Source organism: Sciurus carolinensis, unplaced genomic scaffold (genome assembly GCF_902686445.1).
Source record: "Sciurus carolinensis unplaced genomic scaffold, mSciCar1.2, whole genome shotgun sequence".
Classification (NCBI taxonomy): domain Eukaryota; kingdom Metazoa; phylum Chordata; class Mammalia; order Rodentia; family Sciuridae; genus Sciurus; species Sciurus carolinensis.
In genome coordinates this window covers 178171-200809 of record NW_025920223.1, presented here as the reverse complement: position 1 = coordinate 200809, position 22639 = coordinate 178171, and the positions used below count along the sequence as shown (strand labels likewise).

The 22639-nt window shown below is 42.8% G+C and overlaps 1 pseudogene; it reads right to left on the bottom strand.

The window, feature by feature from the left end:
* Positions 1 to 478: 478 nt before the first annotated feature.
* On the bottom strand, positions 479 to 21274 carry LOC124975201 (uncharacterized protein C11orf98-like; annotated as a pseudogene).
* Positions 21275 to 22639: the final 1365 nt, after the last annotated feature.

Genomic DNA, 22639 nt, shown 5'->3' with positions numbered 1-22639 from the left:
AAGTGACTTGCCCATCCTGGTCACACAGGGGTCAAGGCAAGACTGGGATTAGGATCCTCACCCCTGTGTCATTCCTACAATAATCTCTATTATTGTCAGAAATGGAAAGTTGGAGAGATACAGAGACCAGGTCATCAAAGACTAGCTCCTCATTATTTTTGCTCAAGTAATTCTGTGTTTCTATACTGTCTCCATCCACACCCATAGACCTTTTCATGGCCCATCCACCATTTCTACACTTTATTACACACATCAGTCAAAGCTCTAGGAATTTATTATAAACAGAAGTTGGGCCCCCTTGAATCTTTCTTTTCTACCCTTTTTCCTTCCAACATATCCCTCCAGGGGAAGTCAGTAATCCATCATGAAAGAGGAACAGGGATGAGTGAAAGCAGGTAATGCTTTCTTCAAAACCCTCTGAAACAGCCACCAAATCCTGTTGGCTCCAGTTGAAAATCTGGTGGAAGAGGTAAGGGCTTTAACTCTCATCCTCAAGATTCTTCATGTCTACATCCTGGGGGGTTTTGATCTTCTTTTGTCATTTGGGCTGTGGTTTACTAGTCCTGGCTGGTTTTGAAGGGATTTCCACTTCCATTGCTGCCTTCTCTTTCTGAGCAAGCCAGATCTGCTGCAGGAGTTTTCTGCATTTCTTTCCAGAGAGTAATATTGGCACATGCACTGGATGCCTGCTTCTTGAGGTGATGCTGTGTGATCAGCCCTTCATCTATCACAGCCCTGACCATCTGATGCATCAGTTGCTTCTTTCTGTTTGACACTCACCAGCACTTGAATGGTTTCTTCTTCAGTTCCATTTGGGGCCAGTTAATCTTCCCCCTGGACCACCCATGGCTGCTGCCCCTCACTCCTCTGTGGTCCTCCTGGAGATACTGTCTTTATAGTGGTAGCCAAGTCAAAATGAGGTCACCCAGGACATCCCTAATCCAACCTGACTGGTGGCTGTCTTCATGAGAAGAAATAGGGATTCTAGACACATTGTGAGGGAAGACACAGGTAGACAGCCATCTGCAAATCAAGGACACCAATGCTGACCACAGTACCATGTCAGGATTGAGTCCTCCAGAACTGACAGGAAATAAATGTATGCTGTGCAAGCCTTCCAGTCTGTGGCACTCTGCTACAGCAGCCCCAGGGAGCTGAACCAGCAGGGCAGCCTCCAGAACAGCCTCCATGATGCTTCCTCCCAGTCACGAGCCCATATCCACAGAGAAACAGGACCAATAGAATATGTATGTGTAAATATTAACAGATTTATTTTAAGGAAGTCACAGGCAGGCAAATGCTGGAGACTCAAGCAGGAGCAGACACAGAATTATCTCCCTCAGGAAAGCTGAGTTTGGTTCTTGAGGCTGGGACTGATTGAATGAGACCCGCCCACATTTTCTAAGCTCTTCTTCTTAGAACCTCAGATATTGAAGACAAAATATTTCACCTTGAAAACAAAGTTTAACAAACAGAGAAGATGGTAAGAAATCATGAACAGAATCTCTAAGAACTATGGGATATCAATGAAAAGGCCAAATTTGAGAATTATTGGGATTGAGGAAGGCTTAGAGAAACAAACAAAAGGAATGAAAAATCTATTCAATGAAATAATATCAGAAAATGTCCCAAATCTGAAGAATGAAATGGAAAATCAACTTCAAGAGGCTTATAGGACTCCAAATACACAAAATTACAACAGACCCACACCAAGGCACATTATAATGAAAATACCGAACATACAAAATAAAGACAGAACTTTAAAGGCTGTGAGAGAAAAGAACCAAATTACATTCAGGGGGAAACCAATACGGATATCAGCAGAAATTTCAGTCCAGACCCTAAAAGCTAGAAGGGCCTGGAACAACATTTTTCAAGCTCTGAAAGAAAATGGATGCCAACCAAGAATCTTATACCCAGCAAAACTTACCTTCAAATTTGATGATGAAATAAAATCATTCCATTATAAACAAAAGCTAAAAGAATTTACAAAAAGAAAGCCAGCATTACAGAACATTCTCAGCAAAATATTCCATGAGGAAGAGATAAAACACAAAGAAGCAAATCAGCAAAGGGAGGAATTATTCTAAAGGAACTGTCAAATAAAGGAGGAACCAAGTTGTGTCAAAAAAATAAATAAATAAATAAAATTTTAAAAATGTACCAAATGACCGGGAATACAAATCATATCTCAATAATAACCCTGAATGTTAATGGCCTGAATTCATCAATCAAAAGACATAGACTGGCAGATTGGATTAAAAAGAAAGATCCAACAATATGTTGCCTGCAAGAGACTCACCTCATAGAAAGAGATACCCATAGACTAAAGGTGAAAGGATGGGGAAAAACATACCATGCACATGGACTCAGCAAAAAAGCTGGAGTATCCATCCTCATTTCAGTTAATGTGGACTTCAAGCCAAAGTTAGTCAGAAGGGATAAAGAAGGACATTTCATACTGCTTAAGGGAAGCATAAATCAGCAAGATATAACAATCATAAACATCTATGCCCCAAACAGTGGCTCATCCATGTATGTTAAACAAATCCTTCTCAATTTTAGAAACCAAATAGACCATAACACAATAATACTAGGTGATTTTAACATGCCTCTCTCACCACTGGACAGATCTTCCAAACAAAAATTGAACAAAGAAATCATAGATCTCAATAACACAATCAATAATTTAGACTTAACAGACATTTATAGAATATACCATCCAACCAAGAGTGAATACCCTTTCTTCTCAGCAGTACATGGATCCTTCTCTAAAATAGACCATATATTATGCCACAAAGCTAATGTTAGCAAATACAAGAAGATAGAAACACTACCTTGTATTCTATCAGATCATAATGGATTGAAGTTAGAAATAAATGAAAGAGGAAAAAACAGAAACTACTCCAACACCTGGAGATTAAACAATATGCTATTATATGATGAATGGATAACAGAAGATATTAGGAAGGAAATTAAAAAATTCTTAGAGGTAAATGAGAGCAAAAAACATCATATCAAAATTTCTGGGACAGTATGAAAGCAGTACTTAGAGGAAAATTTATTTCATGGAGCGCATTTAATAAAAGAATTAAAACTCAACAAATAAACAACCTGACACTACAGCTCAAAGCCCTAGAAAAAGAAGAACAGAACAACACCAAAAGTAGTAGAAGACAGGAAATAGTCAAACTCAAAGCTGAAATCAATGAAATTGAAACAAAAGAAACAATACAAAAAATTGACAAAATAAATAGTTGGTTCTTCGAAAAAATAAACAAAATTGATAAACCTTTAGCCACACTAACAAAGAGAAGATGAGAGAAAACCCAAATCACTAAAATTCGGAATGAACAAGGAAATATCACAACAGACACGACTGAAATACAAAACATAATTAGAAGCTATTTTGAAAATCTATACTCCAACAACATAGAAAATTTCGAAGACATCAACAGGTTTCTAGAGACATATGAATTGCTAAGCTGGACCAGGAGGACATACACAATTTAAATAGACCAATTTCAAGTAATGAAATAGAAGAAGTCATCAAAAGCCTACCAACAAAGAAAAGTCCAGGACCAGATGGGTTTTCAGCCGAGTTCTACAAAACCTTTAAAGAAGAGCTCATTCCAATACTTCTCAAAGTATTCCATAAAATAGAAGAGGAGGAAACCCTCCCAAACTTGTTCTATGAAGCCAATATCACCCTGATACCTAAATCAGTCAGAGACACATCGAGGAAAGAAAATTTCAGACCAATATCCTTAATGAACATCGACGCAAAAATTCTCAACAAAATTTTAGCAAATCGCATACAAAAACATATTAAAAAGATAGTGCACCATGATCAAGTGGGTTTCATCCCAGGGATGCAAGGTTGGTTCAACATCAGGAAATCAATAAATGTCATTCACCATATCAATAGACTTTAAATCAAGAATCACATGATTATTTCAATAGATGCAGAAAAAGCATTTGATAAAATATAGCACCCCATCATGCTCAAAACACTAGAAAAAATAGGGATAGTGGGAACATTCCTTAACATTGTAAAGGCCATCTATGCTAAGCCCATGGCTAATATCATTCTAAAAGGTGAAAAACTGAAAGCATTCCCCCTTAAAACTGGAACAAGTCAGGGATGCCCTCTTTCACCACTTCTTTTCAATATAGTCCTTGAAACTCTAGCCAGAGCAATTAGACAGTCCAAAGAAATTAAAGGGATAGGAATAGGAAAAGAAGAACTCAAAAAATCCCTATTTGCTGATGATATGATTATATACTTAGAGGAACCAGGAAATTCCACCAGAAAACTTTTAGATCTCATAAGTGAATTCAGTAAAGTAGTGGGTATAAGATCAATGCACATAAATCTAAGGCCTTTTTACACATAAGTGATGAATCTTCAGAAAGAGAAATTAGGAAAACTACCCCATTCACAATAGCTTCGAAAAAAATAAAATACTTGGGAATCAGTCTCACAAAAGAGGTGAAAGACCTCTACAGTGAGAACTACAGAACACTAAAGAAAGAAATTAAAGAAAACCTCAGAAGATGGAAAGATCTCCCATGTTCTTGGATAGGAAGAATTAATATTGTCAAAATGGCCATACTACCAAAAGTGCTATACAGATTCAATGCAATTCCAATTAAAATCCCAATGATGTATCTTACAGAAATAGAGCAAGAAATTATGAAATTCATCTGGAAGAATAAAAAACCCAGAATAGCTAAAGCAATCCTCAGTAGAAAGAGTGAAGCAGGGGGTATCGCAATACCCGATCTTCAACTCTACTACAATGCAATAGTAACAAAAACGGCATGGTATTGGTACCAAAATAGAAAGGTGGATCAATGGTACAGAGTAGAGGACACAGACACAAACCCAAATAAATACAATTTTCTCAAAAGAAAATAGACAAAGGGGCCAAAAACATGCAATGGAGAAAAGATAGCCTCTTCAACAAATGGTGCTGGGAGAATTGGAAATCCATATGCAACAGAGTGAAACTAAACCCATATCTCTCACCATGTATGAAAATAAACTCAAAATGGATTAAGGACCTCAGAATCAGACCAGAGACAGTGCATCTTATAGAAGAAAAAGTAGGTCCAGAGCTTCAACCTGTCGACTTAGGACCACACTTCCTCAACAGGACTCCCATAGCACAAGAAATAAAAGCAAGAATCAATGACTGGGATAGATTCAAACTAAAAAGCTTTCTCTCAGCAAAGGAAACTATCAGCAATGCAAAGAAAGAGCCTACAGAGTGGGAGAAAATCTTTGCCAATCATACTTCAGATAGAGCACTAATCTCCAGAATCTATAAAGAACTCAAAAAACTCTACACCAAGAATACAAATAATCCAATCAACAAATGGGCTAAGGAAATGAATAGACACTTCACAGAAGAAGATCTACAAGCAATCAACAAACATATGGAGAAATGTTCAACATCTCTAGTAATAAGAGAAATGCAAATCAAAGCCACCCTAAGATTCCATCTCACCCCTATTAGAATGGCGATTATCAAGAATACAAGCAACAACGGGTGTTGGCGAGGATGTGGGGAGAAAGGTACACTCATACATTGCTGGTGGGGTTGCAAATTAGTGCAGCCACTCTGGAAAGCAGTGTGGAGACTCCTTAGAAAACTTGGAATGGAACCACCATTTGACCCAGCTATCCCACTCCTTGGCCTATACCCAAAGGACTTAAAATCAGCATATTACAGAGATACAGCCACATCAATGTTCATAGTCGCTCAGTTCACAATAGCCAGATTGTGGAACCAACCTAGATGTCCTTCAATTGATGAATGGATAAAGAAACTGTGGTATATATATACAATGCAATATTACTCAGTCATAAAGAATGATAAAATTATGGCATTTGCAGGCAAATGGATGAAATTGGAGAATATCATGCTAAGTGAGATAAGCCAATCTCAAAAAACCAAAGGACGAATGATATCGCTAATAAGTGGATGATGACATATAATGGGGGGTGGGAAGGGTTAGTGTTAGGGTTAGAGTTAGGGTTAGGGAGGGGGGCAAGAATGGAGGAAGGAAGGACTGTATAAAGGGAAAAGAGGGGTGGGAGGGGTGGGGGGGAAGGGAAAAAATAACTAAATGAATCAAACAGCATTACTCTATGTAAATTTATGTTTACACAAATGGTATGCCTTTACGCCATGTACAAACAGAGAAACAACATGTATCCCATTTGTTTACAATAAAAAAAAAAGTCTGCTGACTACAAGTGTTAACCACACCTGTAACCTTTTTTTTTTCCCCAGACAAACACCTGGATTTGAATCTCATATAGTCACTCGGTGCTACAGTCTGGCCCCATTAGCAGCATGATGATCCCCCACCTCAGGAGTGTGGGCTGGACCTGACACCACATTTCTTGTGAGAAAATAGAGCAAAAGTGATGGACTGTTACTTCCAATATTAGGTCATAAAAATACTGTGGCTCTCCCTGACCCCAGTCTCTCTCCTCTGTCATACTGGAGCAAGGTAGGTTTTTGGAGAGGCCCACAGGGCAGGGAACTGAGGGAGGCTTCTGGCCACCAGGCAGCAAAGAGCTGAATCCTGCCAAAAACCACATGAGAAAGCTTGGCAGTGTACCCTCCCTCAGGTCAACCTGGAGATGACTCCAACCCCACCATCAACTTGACTGCAACCTATGAGAACCAATGAGCCAAAGTACCTAGCTGAGCCACACCCTGTTCCTGACAATTAGAAGCTCTGAGAAAATAGCATAGCTTCTAGCTGCTCAGGGAAGGGGAAAATTGTCAGGTGGCACAGGTAACTGATCTGCCATCCGAGACCCTCTGCATTCTGTTCCGGTTGGCCTGAGCTGCTTGCAGATCTGAGGAGGCCAGAGCCTCCTACGTCCTGTGCTTCTAGTGGCTACTGTCTACCTGCATTACTCACCTGTTCCATCCCAGTCCTGACTTTTCCCACCTGGCAACAACTTTTCATCTTCCAAGGCTCTGATATTATCTCTGCAATAACAGGATTTAAATAGTGCCTCCCCTCTCCTCCCTGAGGCCCTCACCCCTGTCCCTTCTCCCCCTGCCTGGGTAGATACAACTTCTCACACACCTTGGCCTCCTGCCTCTTCCCCAAAGCCAACTATATTCAAGCAGGGACCCTGTGCTGGGTTCACTTGTCCACCCTCATGGACTTGAAGTTCTCAGTAATTTTTGATCACTCACACTGGGTTTGCATTTTGCACCAGGGGCTGCAAATGACAGAGCTGGTCCTGCTCCTTCCATGTTGGGTGGTTGGTTTTCTATAATCCTCCGGCCTGCAGGCTGCTGAGAATGGGGACTCGTTTAGTTACACTTGGGCTCCCTGGAAGTGCCTGCTGTGTAGAAGGGCTCTCTAGGTGATTAAGCAAATGTTCCCAAGAAGCAGAGGCTTCCTAGTGGCTCCAGATTTGGGTGGGTGAATCCAGGCCTGGCCGGGTGAATCCAGAGGGAGTAACCTCCCTGATTTGAAGCCTAGGAGGAGCCACTCCATCCAGGTTGACTCCTTGCACAATGGATGCTGGAGGCAGAGTGGGCTGAGGCACCCCTATGCTGGTCTGGGCATTATATGTCACAGGCTAATGGAGTGCCTGTGTCAGAACACCACTCCCAGCAGAAAACCTAACAGCTGGGCTGCCATTTGAATGTCACAAAATTGCTACTACAAGGCAGTCCATAGGGCTGGTAGCAACATTGGGACATTGTGCAAAGCCCTGGGTTCCATCCCCAGCACCACAAATGAATAATCAAAAATCACTCCAGGCTAGATTTCACTCACCCAATCCAGAGGCAATTTGCACATGTAGGGGGCTTTGTTGAAAAGTATTCTGGAAACAAGCTGGTCTTGGCCTGTGAGGCAAGTGGGCAGAGATGGGCTGATCCACATTAGAGGCTGGGGTGGAGCATGGGCATCGCCTCCCTAAGTCTGTCCCTTATCTGCCACAGCAGGTGAAGGCAGGAACCATGGCTTGGGAAGGCTTTGCTGGGCCTTGTGTTCCAGGCACCAAAAATAAGGTATGCCAATAACTGAACCCTTGTTTTGGGCACTCTGATTCCATCCTGTGTCCTGACGCTACAGACGGGGCAGACATTCACTGGGAAACAGAGATAAAGAGACAGGGAGGGGAGGGGCTTGGGCACCATGTTCTGGTTTCTACAAACTTGGTTTCCACACCTGCCCTGCATCTGATCACAGGATGTGACCTGTCATGGACCACTGCATGACCTGCCTGGGTCACCTGCCATGGCCTCCTACCTCCCTCTTCTCCTCCACACAACACCCCCACTCAGGAGGCATGATTCCCAAATACACAACAACCTGCCCAGGGCCGGCACTCCCACCATCTCCTTTACTGGGCTCACATGGAGGCCACAACTGACACTGCCCTTGTCATCTCAGGGCCAGGAACAAGAGAGGTGGTAGAGTTACATGCACCACACCACCCAGAAATTACTCAAACTAGCCATTCTAAGCCTGTATGCCCTGCCTTTTCCATTTCTTTGTAGGAGAACCACAATAAAGACACTCATCCACAGTTCTCTTCCCTCCCTCTGCCTCACAGCAGACACTGGTGCTCCCCCTATGTCCTCACCCCCTCCCTGTGGTGTGTGTCCTCCCTCTCTGGAAACTGTGAATAAAATTGTCTTTCTGATGGCAGATGTCTCCTGATCTGTCTTACTTTACTTCAGATTTTATATTAATACCCTATGTAAAAACAGTAAAAACAAACAAAGCCCACTCAGTCTTCCTTCCCATCACCAGGACAGGCAGAATAATTAAATAGGTACCTCTCTTTTAGTCCCCTCATCCACTCATCCCTCCACCCATCCATTTGTCTATCCATTCACTGATCCATTCATCCACCATCCACCCATTTACCCATCCACCCTTCCATCTACCCATCCACCCATCTACCCATTCACCTACCCATCCAACCATTCATCCATCCATCCATCCTACCTTCCTTCCTTCCTTCCACCCATCCCATATTAACTGAGCAGTGTGGTAGTTTTTAAACATCTCCCAGAGTACAGCTTGTCCTTCTACTTTGTCACAATATCTTTTTGGCTTATGAACTTTAAATTTTTCAAAGTTAAATTTATTTCTTATTTTGTATATTATGCTGTTGGAATCTTACCACATCTTTCTCTAAATGTCCTAAAAACATTCTCCTATATTTTCTCCTAAAAAGTCCATAGTTTTTTAAACATTTTGCCTTCTCACATTTAGGCCTTTAGTCTGAGTTATTTTCATGTCCTCATGACAAAATCACCTCACCAAAGTCCACCTCCTAATGCCATCACCCTGGGTCTCAGATTTCAATATGTGAATTTGGAGGGGACAATGCCCAACAATTTGATTCAATTCTGACATCTATGGTTGGTGCAGATCCCATAAGTTAAGGAACAGTCCCATACAACAGCTCCCACCCAATACCAGATGCTAATGGGGCTAGACAGGTGCCCCAGGTTGCCTGCACCCCCATCCCCTGATTGCAAACTTGGAGGTTCCTGCAATCATCCTCAGATCCAGTGATTCTCTAGAATGACTTTTGGGACTGAAGAAAGTATTCTACTTCTAATTATACAGTGTAATTACAAAGGACCCCTCAGAAGAGCCAAATGGAAAATGTATAGAGGTGAGGCCTGAGGGGAGGAGGGCATGGAGCTTCCAGGCCCTTCCCAAGTGTGCCACTGTCCCAACACCCGAATATGCTGTCCAACCCAGGAACTCCTTGAGGGTGGTACTGAAATTTCATTATTCACAATGATGGATAAATCACTGGATGTCACTGGAGGTCAGGGAATGGAGCTGGAAGGCCCCAGTTCCCAGTGACCAGCAAGCATCTCCAAGCCACAGGGGCACCACCAGGCTTCACCTTATTAGCCCAAACTTTAGAAGAACAAGAGACATTCTTTTCACTCAGGAAAATCCCAAAGATTTTAGCAGCTCTGAGCTTGGATCTGGGTATGAAGACCAAATATTTAGTTTTATTATACCACACACAGGTTCCCTTTTTTCTATTACTTTTTGAAAGTTTTGATAGTTTATATTTTTATACATTTGTCTATTTCATCTGCTGTAAATTTTTTTACATCAAGTTGCTCATGGGCTTTTTAAATTTTTCTAATGAATTCTACTGTGAATTTGTGAATTCCTGATAATGTTCACTTGTGCTTTTTGCCTTTTTTTATGATCTTTAATTCCAAAAGTTTATCTACTTTGCCTTCTTAAAGAATCTACTGCACATTTGCTAGTTCTTTCTTTTGTCTATTTTCTGTCCTTGAATTTCTATCCTTGTCTTTATTATTTCTGTCCTTCCATTTCTCTAATATTAATTTCCCATTTCTTGTATTAAATGCTTACTTTATGAATTTCCACTGTAACTTGCTAACTAACAAGTGTTTTAAATTACTGTTACTGCATTAGCTATATCCCATGTTTGACTGTCCTTTAGTTCTAAATATTTGATAATTATTTTTTCTCCTGAGACTTACTTCCTGTTCACCCAGTTGCAACCTGTCTTGCCTTCCCATTACCTCCCAGTACTTCCCTTCATGACTTACTCCTGTTCAGTCCTTGCCACACTTCCATTTCTATCATGCTGAGAGGCTCCCTGAGGCCCAGATATGAGACACACTTGCCATCCATGTCCACTGTCACTGGCCACAGGCTCTATCACCCATCCAGACTCAGGTAGCAGAGAGGAGGAGATGGTCATAAAGATGACCTCAGCCACCTAGGCCTGAGGAGGCAGGGGGAGTGCAGCTTGGGCCTGGCTCACTGCCAGCAAGAAACACTGATACCATACTGCTTATGATATTGTGGCTGTAAACTCTTGCTCCTTCCACCAGTCCCCCACTGGTGCCTTGGGGGTACATCCAACCCGTTGGCATCCCTGTTGGAATCAGTGCAGACATATGTCCACAGAACCTCTTCTGCAGCAGTATCTCTACAGGTTGTTCAGCACCACCACACCCAACCTCCTCACATCCATGTGGTAGTGGATATCACTCCAGAGCTTCACTAGCTCCTTGCTGCTTCCTGGCACCTGGAAATTCTGGAAGAAGAACATGCCCAGTTCTTGCTGCCCTCAGCTCCCTGGCTGCCAACCCTGCAAACCAATGCTGGAGAAGGGAGTAATGTCCTGGATTGAACACAATGATCATCAAATCCACAGTGTGGTGCAGCACAGCAGGTACTACAGTGCCCACAAGTCTCTGAGGAATTGTCCTGAACACCCAGGCACTTTTCAAGCTGTGCTGAGAACCTCACCTCACCCCCCAAGTAGCCAGACCTGTCAACCCACCTTGACAACCTTCACATTTCCTAACAGAGGATGGTTATCAGCTGCACAGGTGAGAAGTTAAGGCATGGAGAGAGAGACCTGACAAATCATTTTTGGGTGCATAGCTAGGGTGATATCACATTCAGCACTACAGGTTTTAGACCCAAGGGGGCAGTTGTTGACCCATACCTTAAGTGAATGACCACTCAGTAGGGTCAGACCCTCAGATGATAGGAATGTTCAAAGTTGAGTGGGATAAAGGTGACCCTATCCTTGCCCAGTGAGAGCTCACTCATCCTGAGCCAGATATGACTAACAATCAATGGCACACAAGCTGGCACTTCCAGTACTCTGTGCGGTCCCTCCATTTACTCAACCATGACAGGCCACCCTGTTACCTCTGGTACCATATCCACAGAACTGGCAGAAGTTACTGGGAATCATATGCCCTGCTTTCTGAGGTTGTGATTCCATGGACTTCTGCCACCTCAGGACACTCCTGCCTGCCTTGACCCAGATGCAGGACTTGACTCTGGTAAGAAGTTCCTGCACAGGACAGGTTCTGCCCATGTTAGGTGTGGCAGCCCCATGTTACATCATCAGACATACCTGTGAGCTATCATGACTGAGGTTATAACCCTCTCTGGGGCTTCTCCTCAGCAAGATGAAGACAGGCTGCAGTCTCTGGAAGAGGGAGAAAAATATCAATAGGTCCTAGACAGAAATGTCTTGGGAGTTCTAGGATGAGGAAGAGTTCACTTACCTTCTAAGGCATCTGGGACCCCAGACACAGGACTGAAAAGTGGGCAGGCCCAGAGACAGTCCCTGGGGGTTCTGTACTCTTTACAGAGATTCCTCTGGCTGATGGGAAGACTTAGCAAGTCCCTAAGCAACTTAGTGAGTCCCTGTCTCAAAATTAAAAATAAAGATAAATGAATAAAAAAGGTTTGGGATGTGGCTCAGTGGTTAATTGTCCCTGTATTCAATCCCTGGTACCAAAAATATCCCCTTTGGGCCAGACATATCACTATTTGGAACCTGCCCTGCATCACCCAGACACACTAATTATAAACACCACTGTTTAGAGAGGAGCATGAAGCAAAATCCTCATAGTAGATGGGCAAATAAAGATTACAAGTGGCTTTCTATCAATAAGGTCAGGTGGTAATGCCAAACATGCTGAGATCCATTGTACCACCAGATGGCTGGAGAAACACTTCTGGTTTTCAGAAATAGAAAACCTGGTAGTTCATTTTCAGAATCTAGTATTCAGACTTAATTGGATCCAATTGTAACCCTTTCTTTTTCCCTGCCCTAATTCTAAAATTAGTCAATTTAGTAGACTGTAACCCCAAACTCCTTAAGTCAGAGTGAAGGGCAGCACTGCATTAGGTTAGAGATAAAAGCAGATGGACAACTCACCCAGGTACTTGCTAGGCAGGTTCTGGTAGCATAGCCTTCTACTAGAAGTAAAGGTTTGCCTTGCCCACTCACTTTTGGGCATAGTATCATTTTGTGTGGCACTTCCTTATTTCTAACAAAACTTACTGTAGACTGAGATCCTAGGTTTGTAAGACCACCTTGTTGACAAGGACACAGCTCTCCAAAGGTGGACCATGTGTTATCCACTGATTTTTTTTCATTATTTAACACAGTATGGCACAGGATGACCACTGAACATGGACTTGATGAGGTAGTTTACTTCCTGTTTCCAATCAAGTTAAAGTTGATCCAGTGAGGGTAGGTCACCCTGACTGAACTCATGTCCTGTTGGGTGTAGTGGAAGCAGCCTCCACCTCCCTCTGCACCCTGCCCCACCACTCAGGCTTACATCTAGAAGCCAGAAGGCTGCCTGCAGCTTCTCCTGCTAGACCAGGACACAGGCAAACAGCAGGACCACATCCACATTGTCCAGGAGGTGCAGGTAGAGCTGGATCTCCAGAATGGTAGCAATCAATGGCTGTGTTTTCCAAGGTCATCCTACATGTTTTGACACAGCATGCCCACCAGGGTCAGCAGTTCTGCTGGGAGCTGTAAGCAGCCCTCATGCTCCTTCAGCTGCACCATGAATCTCTGCATTCTTTCCATCACAGAGTTTGTTCTACCCATCTATCCACTTTCAGACCAAGTCTGTGTGGTGTATGACCCTAAGGGCAGCAACACTTGCACAGGACAGTAAGAGTGAACTTGAGAGAGGAGACCTACATCACACACCCTCTAGAATTTCCTTCTAAACACCCTAATGGTTTGTGGTACAAAGCACTGACCTGGGTGCTGTCTGTAATCATTCACCTGGGGTCTGAGCTCCTCCTCTGTCCCCTACACTTATCCACAGGTCCACTGGTCTGCCCATCTCCTTTCTCCTGACTCCTTCTCCTCCAAGGGCTGAAACTTTCCTCTCACTCCTGGTGTGGCTTCTGGTTCACGAGAGGCCCTGGGCTGCCAGATGGGGAGTAATGTTCCACCTCACTTCACATGCATACACCCTATTCACAGCAAAGACACAGCTGCTGCCAGCACCAGTCCCACTGGTATGATAAACACATTTCCTGGATCAAACTCTCTTACTCCAGAGCACCTGGGTGCTGGGGAGTTTGCTGGTGATGTATTTTGAGACATAAGAACTTATTCACTGCCTACTTTGCTTCTGGGGAATACTCTTCTGAAAATGAGTCCTGAATGTGCCCTTCTGGAGGCAGGGAATTCTCCCTGTTTGGGCTCCCTGGCCATGGGTCTGGCTTGGTGAGGTTGTCCCTAGCAGGAACTAGGCACACTCTCATTTAATCCTTTTCCCCCAGCCCCTTGACTGAAGGAAACTCCAAAGTTTCCAGGGCCATGGACAGAGCTCTCTCAGGACCCAGGTTTCCTCCAGTGCTCCACTGTTGGCTGTTGGGGAGGACGGGGCTGGGTGCAGATTGAATGGGATCCTTAACCAAGAAATGAAAATGGCTAAGTTTTCTGAGGGAATATGCAGGGAAGAGGGGCCGGGTGGAGACGGTTGGGTTGTTTGACTTCCTGACTGCAACAAACCCTGCCACGTGCTCCTACATTTTGGGATGTGTTGCACTGGGAAGCAAGGTCAGGTGACAGCATCATGTCCACACATGGGGAAGGTTCTTCTCTTCACACCTTAGGTCCAATTCCCAAGCCACTGGGGATTACCACCAAGTTGCTCTTTTGAGGCTCCTGAGGCAGTGTCCCCTTGGCCCCACTCCACATGCCAGACCATCCCCCACTCATGGAGTCCCCAGAAACCCAAAACCTACCAGCCTCCACTGGCAGGCCCAGTCAGACACACTCTGCAGGGAAAGAGGCATGAGAAGGGCAGCACATGGCTCGGATGCTACCAAGCTGCAGTCAATCCACACAGGCCTGGAAACCTGGGGCCAGGATGCGGGAGGAGAAAGAGGAAACCATGTTATGGGCCATCCCTGCTCCAGGCACCTTGAACAGAAGCAAAGTTGGACTGGCCCGTCTGCCCTCCTGCAGGTTTCATCCACACAGACCTGAGGACTCCCTTGCATGTGGTGCACACAGGGGCCACATACTTTGGAGCTGTTTGTTGGAGTGACTCTGAAGTCCTGAGACCTTGGCACCTGGAGCATGTGCAGGAAAGGTGCCAAAACCTTGGGCAGAGATAGACCAGTAATGTGCACTCCAGAGACAATCAGGATGCAATCCCTGCACCTGATGAATGATCACTAAATACACCATGGTTCCGAGGACCAGCTGCTGCAAGTTTGTTATAATTAGGTTAGGGCTATTGTTGCCATGGTACAGTTAAATGATGTGTTCCAGGACAGCAATATGCAGTGTATCCATATGAAATAATTTAGATATGCAGAGGTAGATTACTTAGGTCATATCAGTACACTTTGGCTGCCCGTGGGAAATACAATTATTTTGTATTAGTATTTCTATTAGTCATTTTTATTTTCATCTTTTTGTTCTGTGCATTTTCTTATTTTTATAAGATAACATTTTTTCTGTTCTTCTATTTTTAGGTTTACTTTCAAGACATAGAAAGAGAAAATAGGACTATAGATTTGGGAGAGGCAGTCCTGACTGACCCAGTCTCTGAGGCTGGAGTGACCCTGACTTAGTGAAGAACATGTGTTAAATCAGAGTCTGTGAAGTTCTCTCTTGCTCATGAGGAAGATTTTCCAAGGAAGCATTCACCTACAAGTTGCCTTTAAGCATGAATAAATTTACAAGCTAAACCATCCAACCACCTACATTATTAAATTCAAATGAGCTTAATGCACTTTATTATTCTAATTCATTGATATAAATCAGTTACTTTGTTGTTTACAATGTCCTGAACACCCAAATTATCCCTCAGAAAGAGGTAACTGATTATAAAAATTGTTTTTTTGACCAGTCTATCTGGTCTCTGAGCTGATGTAAAAACACTTCCCAGAGACCCTGGACCCTTGACCTCCCTTGAATGTGGCCTTTAAGTTCTGTGATCATTTTTTATTTCTAGGTGGGGGATTGTGTTATTTGTCAGGCACCAAACTCCAGGGCTCAGGGAATCCTCCTGCCTCTGTTACAGAAGGGATCATTGTTCCACTCAGCAGAGAATTGTAGAACAGGACACAAATGTAACAAACAAGCAGCACATTCATTACACTTATTAACTATTCCTGAAGTCTCTATAATCTTTGTCTTTTCTGGATCTAGAGAGGGGTAATGGGATTAGGTAGGTCTACAAGATAATGATTGAATTATTTGTTTACTTGTATCAGATCCAGGATTTTTACTGGTTATAGAAAAAGTCTTCACTTCTGGCAAGTTCCAATTATGACAAATTTTTCATTTGAGAATATTTTTCCTTCAAACTATGCAAAAATTCTGCCTTCTATACACTAAGATTGCAAGTATATTTACACTAGATGACATGGAAAACTGAAATCTAAGCCTGAGTTGCAGTTGCCTGAATGAGCACCTTTCCCTAGAAGTTTGTTCTGCCTTATGTGGTACATGAATGATAAAACACATATTTACATGTTTTATCAGAATTAGAACACATACTTAAGCAAACATCTGCAACTCTTGATGCAGTTTTTCCCCTCTACACTTCATTTTTCTTCACCTTGGCTATCTGAGGTTGAACTCTGTGCAATGAGCAGAACACCACAAATACTGGGCATTAAGAAAGCAACAGCTTCCTCCTCTTCAAGCAGCTGTTTGGTTGCCTTCTCAGATAAGCAGTACAAAATAGAAGGTGCATTCAAGACATTTACAGTGCTGAATTCTCATGTTCTTCCCAGATAGGCCTAATTGGTCAGGGATCCACATTTTCCACACTGATGTTAATCCATATAAAGTATATGCTAAGGTTGTGAAGAAAAGTGATTCTGAAAGTAACTGATTGTCAACACCCTGATTCTACAGCTATACACACACACAGCAGTACCACCTCTCAAAGTCCCTGGATTGACACACCACCTTGATATTTTGAGCTCATTGGTTGCCATGTTATCCATGGCCATCAGAGGCAAGCCCTCTACCATATTCTAGGATTCCTCTTCTCTTACCAATTAAAGATGTATTTTCTTCAATCTTCTCATAAAACTTGAACACCTACAAAATAATTTCCCTTAAATTTATTTCTAAAAGAAACTATTTTTCCAGACTAAATGAAATAATAGGCATATTAGAATAAAACTTTCAATACCTGATAAATTGACCCTTCCTGATGAGGCTTCCCCTCATGTGATGCATTTACAGATCTGCATTTCTACTTTAAAATTATTATAATTAAATTATGGGGACAAGGGAAGAGAGCAGTGTTATGTGATGGTAACGTTTGCAGCAAGGAGTATAAAAAAAATCTAGTTATCCCTCTGTAATGAGTACTCAAAAGTAGGAAACTCATGATGCAGAAGAATAAGCTGTTATGTAGAAAGTCCAGTAGAAATAATTAAGAGTGTAAAGTGGTTGTTTTTAGGGATTGGAGAGTAGAAGGCACAGGATGGGCAGATATTTATTTTAACATAAAAACAAAGTAAAGAATATGAGATAAATAGGAAGAACTGGGGTGGAGCACTTGCTTACCATGTGCAAGATTCCAGGTTCCATTCCCACACACCAACACACACACACCCCACACACAGTAGATACATAATAAGATAGAGGATCAAGTCTCAGAAGATAAATTCTCAGGCACAACAATAAATATCAGAAGTTGGAGAAAGGAGAAGATGGTAGAGTCCACCTGGAAGGCTCAAAGTAATACACTGACCAAAAAATGAATAGAAAGACTGATTAAGAGCAGATGAAGCCATGGTGGAAGTACAAGGGAGGAGTTCTTAACACCTTGCTCAAGGTTCACCATAACAGACTTGCATATTTCTATTACCTACTAGATTAGACACCTGTTATTCATTTTGTACACAACCACCACAATAGATTTTCCCAAACATCAATTCCCACCTGAGACAGTATCTTCCCTGGATATTGAAGGAAATGAATCAGGGCACTTCTTACTGTCAAACAGCATAGGCAGGAGAAATCTCACTTTTTCCTCCCATATATTGCCTACAACATGATCATGTACTCAAGAACATCTCCACAGGTGGAACACAGGCCTGTACATAACAACTACCCTAGGATCTGCTCCTGCATCTGATTGACACAATTTTCCCTGTGCCTTTGGGAGTTCAGGATTCCTGAAGCTATCCTGGCCACCAAACCCAGTCCTATTCCATTTCTCTGTTTTTTTGCTGGTTTCCACACCCATCCTCACTTGTGGTTCCCACAAAACTGGTTTCCACTACTCAAGGTACCAGAAAGTCTAATACATCTTCCATAGCATCCCTTTTGTCACATTAATGGCAAAAATAAGATTATGATTGACACCTCAAGGAAGAGCTCAAAGGGTTCAAGAAAGAAGAATACCAAAACCAGTCACTAGAGATTGTTAGAACATGAAACAACAATTCAACATGTTGAAAGTGATGATCTATGCACATATATGATTATATGACCAATTTGATTATGAGACCCATGTGTTTCTACATCTCATGTACAATCAGAACAGGAAGTTATACTCCATTTATTTATGATGCATAAAAATGCATTCTACTCTCATGTATAACTAATTAGAATAAATTTTAAAAGTGAATGGAATCTGAATGTGATCCCTGACATTTCTAACTTGCACCCACAGAATTGAGACTCTGAGGGTATAGCAAAACATCCTCCATGACCACACCGGTTTACCCACCCCACAGAAGAGAACAGCAAAGGACATTTTGCCTGGATGATTGGCAACTGATGCAAAGCTGGTCTGAGAAGACAAAGAATGACACCATGCTGAACAGTGGGCACCTGACTGCTGCCAGGGAGGAAGTGCTGACAAAACTGATTTGACCATCATTGCAATATACTGAAAACCAGCAAATGCTCCATGGTGTCCACTATGACTGCCTTCCTGGGATGGTGCTCTGGGGTCCTGGCCCTGGACTTCCTTCCACCTGTCAACCAACTGACTCAGGAGGTTGAGGCAGGAAGATGTGAGTTAAAAGTCATCCTCAGCAATTTAGCATGGTCCTAAGAAACTTAGATGCAGGCATGATTCAGGCTAAGAAATCTGATCAGATACCAGGGGTGAAAGTGATATATACCCCCAATGCTTCTAGCTCTGCACATAAAAAAAAAAATTAGCAATGACCAGCACAGCACAATGGTTCACACCTCTCTGTCATCCCAGTGACTCAGGAGACTGAGACAGGTTTGAAAGACTGCAAGGTCAAGGCCATCCTCAGGAAGTTAGTGAGATTCCATGCAACTCAATGAGACCTTGACAAAGTAAACAATGAAGGCTCAAGACATGTCTCAGTGGTTGATTGTTTCTGAGTTCAATCCATGTACCAAAAACTGGACTAAGGAGACTGCAGAATAAGACAAAATGGAACTTGACAGTGTTTACCAACCTCTCCACAGCACAATGAATATAGGTAAGAATCAGCTTATCTTGCAGGTAGGAGACAAAACAAATGTTCTAATATTTCAAAGTCTGAGACATGCAGATGCTAGAAGATCCAGCAGAAAATAAAGGCAGAGCTTCCCAGGCTAGGGTGGGGAAGGGGAAAGGAGCAACAGAGAGAGAAAGAGGGAGCAGAAAAGCACACGATCTTACCTCCTTAAAAACATCTGAAAGAAAAACAGAGCATACTAAAACATGACAGTAGAAGCAGTGTCCTTGAAGTAGATCAAGCCATTTAAAACCAAACTGTGAGCAGAAAGCTGTGGCAGACTCTGCAGCAATCTTGTGGAACATAGAGCTGAGAAGTCACCCTTTAAATCATCCCAGCATATGTCTCCCTTTAGAAAACAGCATGTTAAACCAGAGGAGGCATTTCTTTTGTGGATTTCTTGAGAATCAGTCTAGAAAGAACTTAAGATGGATCTCTAAATTCCCTGAAGCCCTTTTCCTTCACCACAAATAAGGGCAATAGTGTGTATGACATCCAACCCTGGAAGTGTGAGCCGAGTGCTCCACACAATTTCCTAAGGAACAGGCAGAAACCATGTGATTTCCAGTAAGTGGAGGCAGAAGTCAGATCTCAGATACAAGTGGAAGGCAGTTCTGACCCTGAACAGAGAAAAGGGAAAGTCTAAGGACTGCTGCTGCCACTGGCCACCAATGGTGGAGGGAGGTGGGTGAGTAGTTGCCCCAGTCCTAGAGGTACTGTCCCTCTAATTGCAGCCACATTCTGTGTGTAACCTGTTCTGGAGGAAAACTGTCTTGATATCCAGCAGCAGAGGGGAACTAGCCACAAATCATAGCAATATCTTGCAGAGAGCCAGGATAAAAAAATTGCCTTGGTTCTGTAATGTTTAAAGGGAAAGTGCCTGGATCATGATCATAACCAGTGGGAGGTTGGTCAGAATGGAAATCTACCTGGGTCCAAGGCAGCCAAGAACCATGGAACCCAGCCTGACCCATAGTCACAGGTAGTAAGTGCCTCTGCACTGGCTGGACCCTGACTTGGTCAGACTGAACAAAGGAAAACAGTGCTCATGATCTTCATCCTGGGGAACTGGAAGCTGGAACCAAAGTGAACCAGCTGTTATTTCATTCAGCAGTAAGGATAGGACCCCAGTGAGCTGGGTTGACCAAGAAGAACACTTTTGCCCCACAGTTCCCCTGCCAAGAATCTACAACTGCAGGACATGTGCTAGGCCATACATCACATCAAAATCCTGTAGAGGTGAGCAGGTACATGCTTATCCATGACAATCACTGAGGCTGGAGGATTTCAAGTTGGAGACCAGCTTTTGTAACTGAGCAAGACCTCATTTAAAAATAAAAGTGGGCATAAGAAACTGGGTGGAGTCTGTCATTCAGTAAAAAATCATCATCATCATCCTCATCCTCATCATCATCATCCTCATCATCATCTGTGAAGCATTTCTCAGAGTTCATTCCCCCAAAAACTGACCTCTGCTGTATTTCCTCCATGCCCTGCTGCATCTGGCTTTCCAGCACCGAGTACCTTGTATTGTATTCCTTGTCCAGCAAGTCCAGCAGACCAGGGTGCCCTGTCTCTGCACTCAGGCTTGCTGTAAGGGTGAGAGACCCAGAACAAATTGTGACACACATTAATAACAAGATTAAAAGATGCAGTGAACAAGAGTGGAAGAGGAGATACTCTGATGACAGGAAGCACTTGCCTTCACTACAGGCCCAGTGGTGTGCCAGACAACCACAGCCTGCCAGGAGCCAGTAATCTCCCTGAGAAAAGCAGATGACCTCTCACACAGACCATGGTGAAACTGACCCTTTGGCCATAATCTAGAGACAGCTGGACTATGCTCTGGTTCTGTGAACCACACAGAGGGGCCCACATTCAGTGCATAGCACACTGTACACCAACTAGTGCCCTGTTGCTGGCACACCTGTGCCACAGACTCACAGTGCTGTCCGTTCATGGGAGGGATGAAGTCTACTCCACCTGGAGGCCACCCAGCAACTTCACTCCCTTTCAGTAGGAAGTAGCTTGGAGATGTCCTTGCCCACTTTTCATAGAAATGGAAGCTAGAAACTGACAGTGGGGAAATGTAACGGGTTCACTTGATGCTTTGACTATATCCTGTGTCACTTTGAATCTTACATTTTTTTCTTTTTCCCAACCTTTTTCCTGACCTCCCTGATACTTTATTTACTTTTTTTGTATCAGGGAAAAAACCTAGGGGCAATTAACCACAAATCCACATCCTCCATCCCTTTTTGTATTTTATTTAGACACTGGGTCTCACTAAGTTCCTTAGGGCCTAGCAAAATTGCTGAGGCTGGCTTTGAACTCTCAATACTCCTGCCTCAGTCTACCAAGCCATGAGATTACAGGTGTGTGCCACCATGCCCAGTTCTCCCTGAATTTTTTCCCCTGATCTTTTCCCTAACCTCCTCCCTGATCTTTTCCCCAGTCTTCTTTTCCCTGAACTTCTCTCCTCCCTGATCTTCTTTATTCTAAACTTCTCTCTGATCTTCCTTTTCCTAAACTTCTCCTGCCTGATCTTTTTTGTCCCAATTTTCTTCCTGATCTCTCTCCATAATCTCATTTTCTCTGAATCACCACTTTAAAATTCCCCTGTTCCTCATGATGGGCAGAATTACAATCTTTCAGTTTCTGGGACCTTGATTCATTCTGAGTTGAGTGTTGTACATGATGACAGACAAGGATTTAATTTTATTTCTCTGCATATACATTTCCAGTTTTGCCAGAACCATTTGTTTCAGACATTATTTTTTTTCTCCTTTGTAAGTTTTTAGCAACTTTGTCTAGTATGAGATAACTGTACATAGGGGGGTGTGTCTCTGTGTCTTCTATTCTGTACCATTGGTCTACTTGTCTATTTTGGTGCCAATACCATGCCATTTTTGTTACTATTGCACTGTAGGTCTGCATTGTGATCCCTACAGCTTCCTCCTTCTTGGTAAGGAGTTCTTTGGTTGGTCCTAAACCAGTATGATTAAGATTTGGACCTAATTTTTCTTCCATTAGGTGCAGGTTCTCTGGTCTAATTCCTAGGTTCTTGATCCATTCTGAGTTGAGTTTTGTGCATGGCAAGATACAGGGGTTTAGTTTTATTTTGCTGCATATGTCCAGTTTTCACAGCACATTTTGTTAAAGAGGCTATATTTTCTCCATTGTATATTTTTGTTTCCTTTGTGTAGTATGAGGTAACTGTATTTATGTGGGTTTGTCTTTGTGTCTTCTGTACTATTGGTATACCTGCCTATTTGGTGATGAAACCATGTCTTTTCTGTTACTATTGCTCTGTAGCATAGATCAA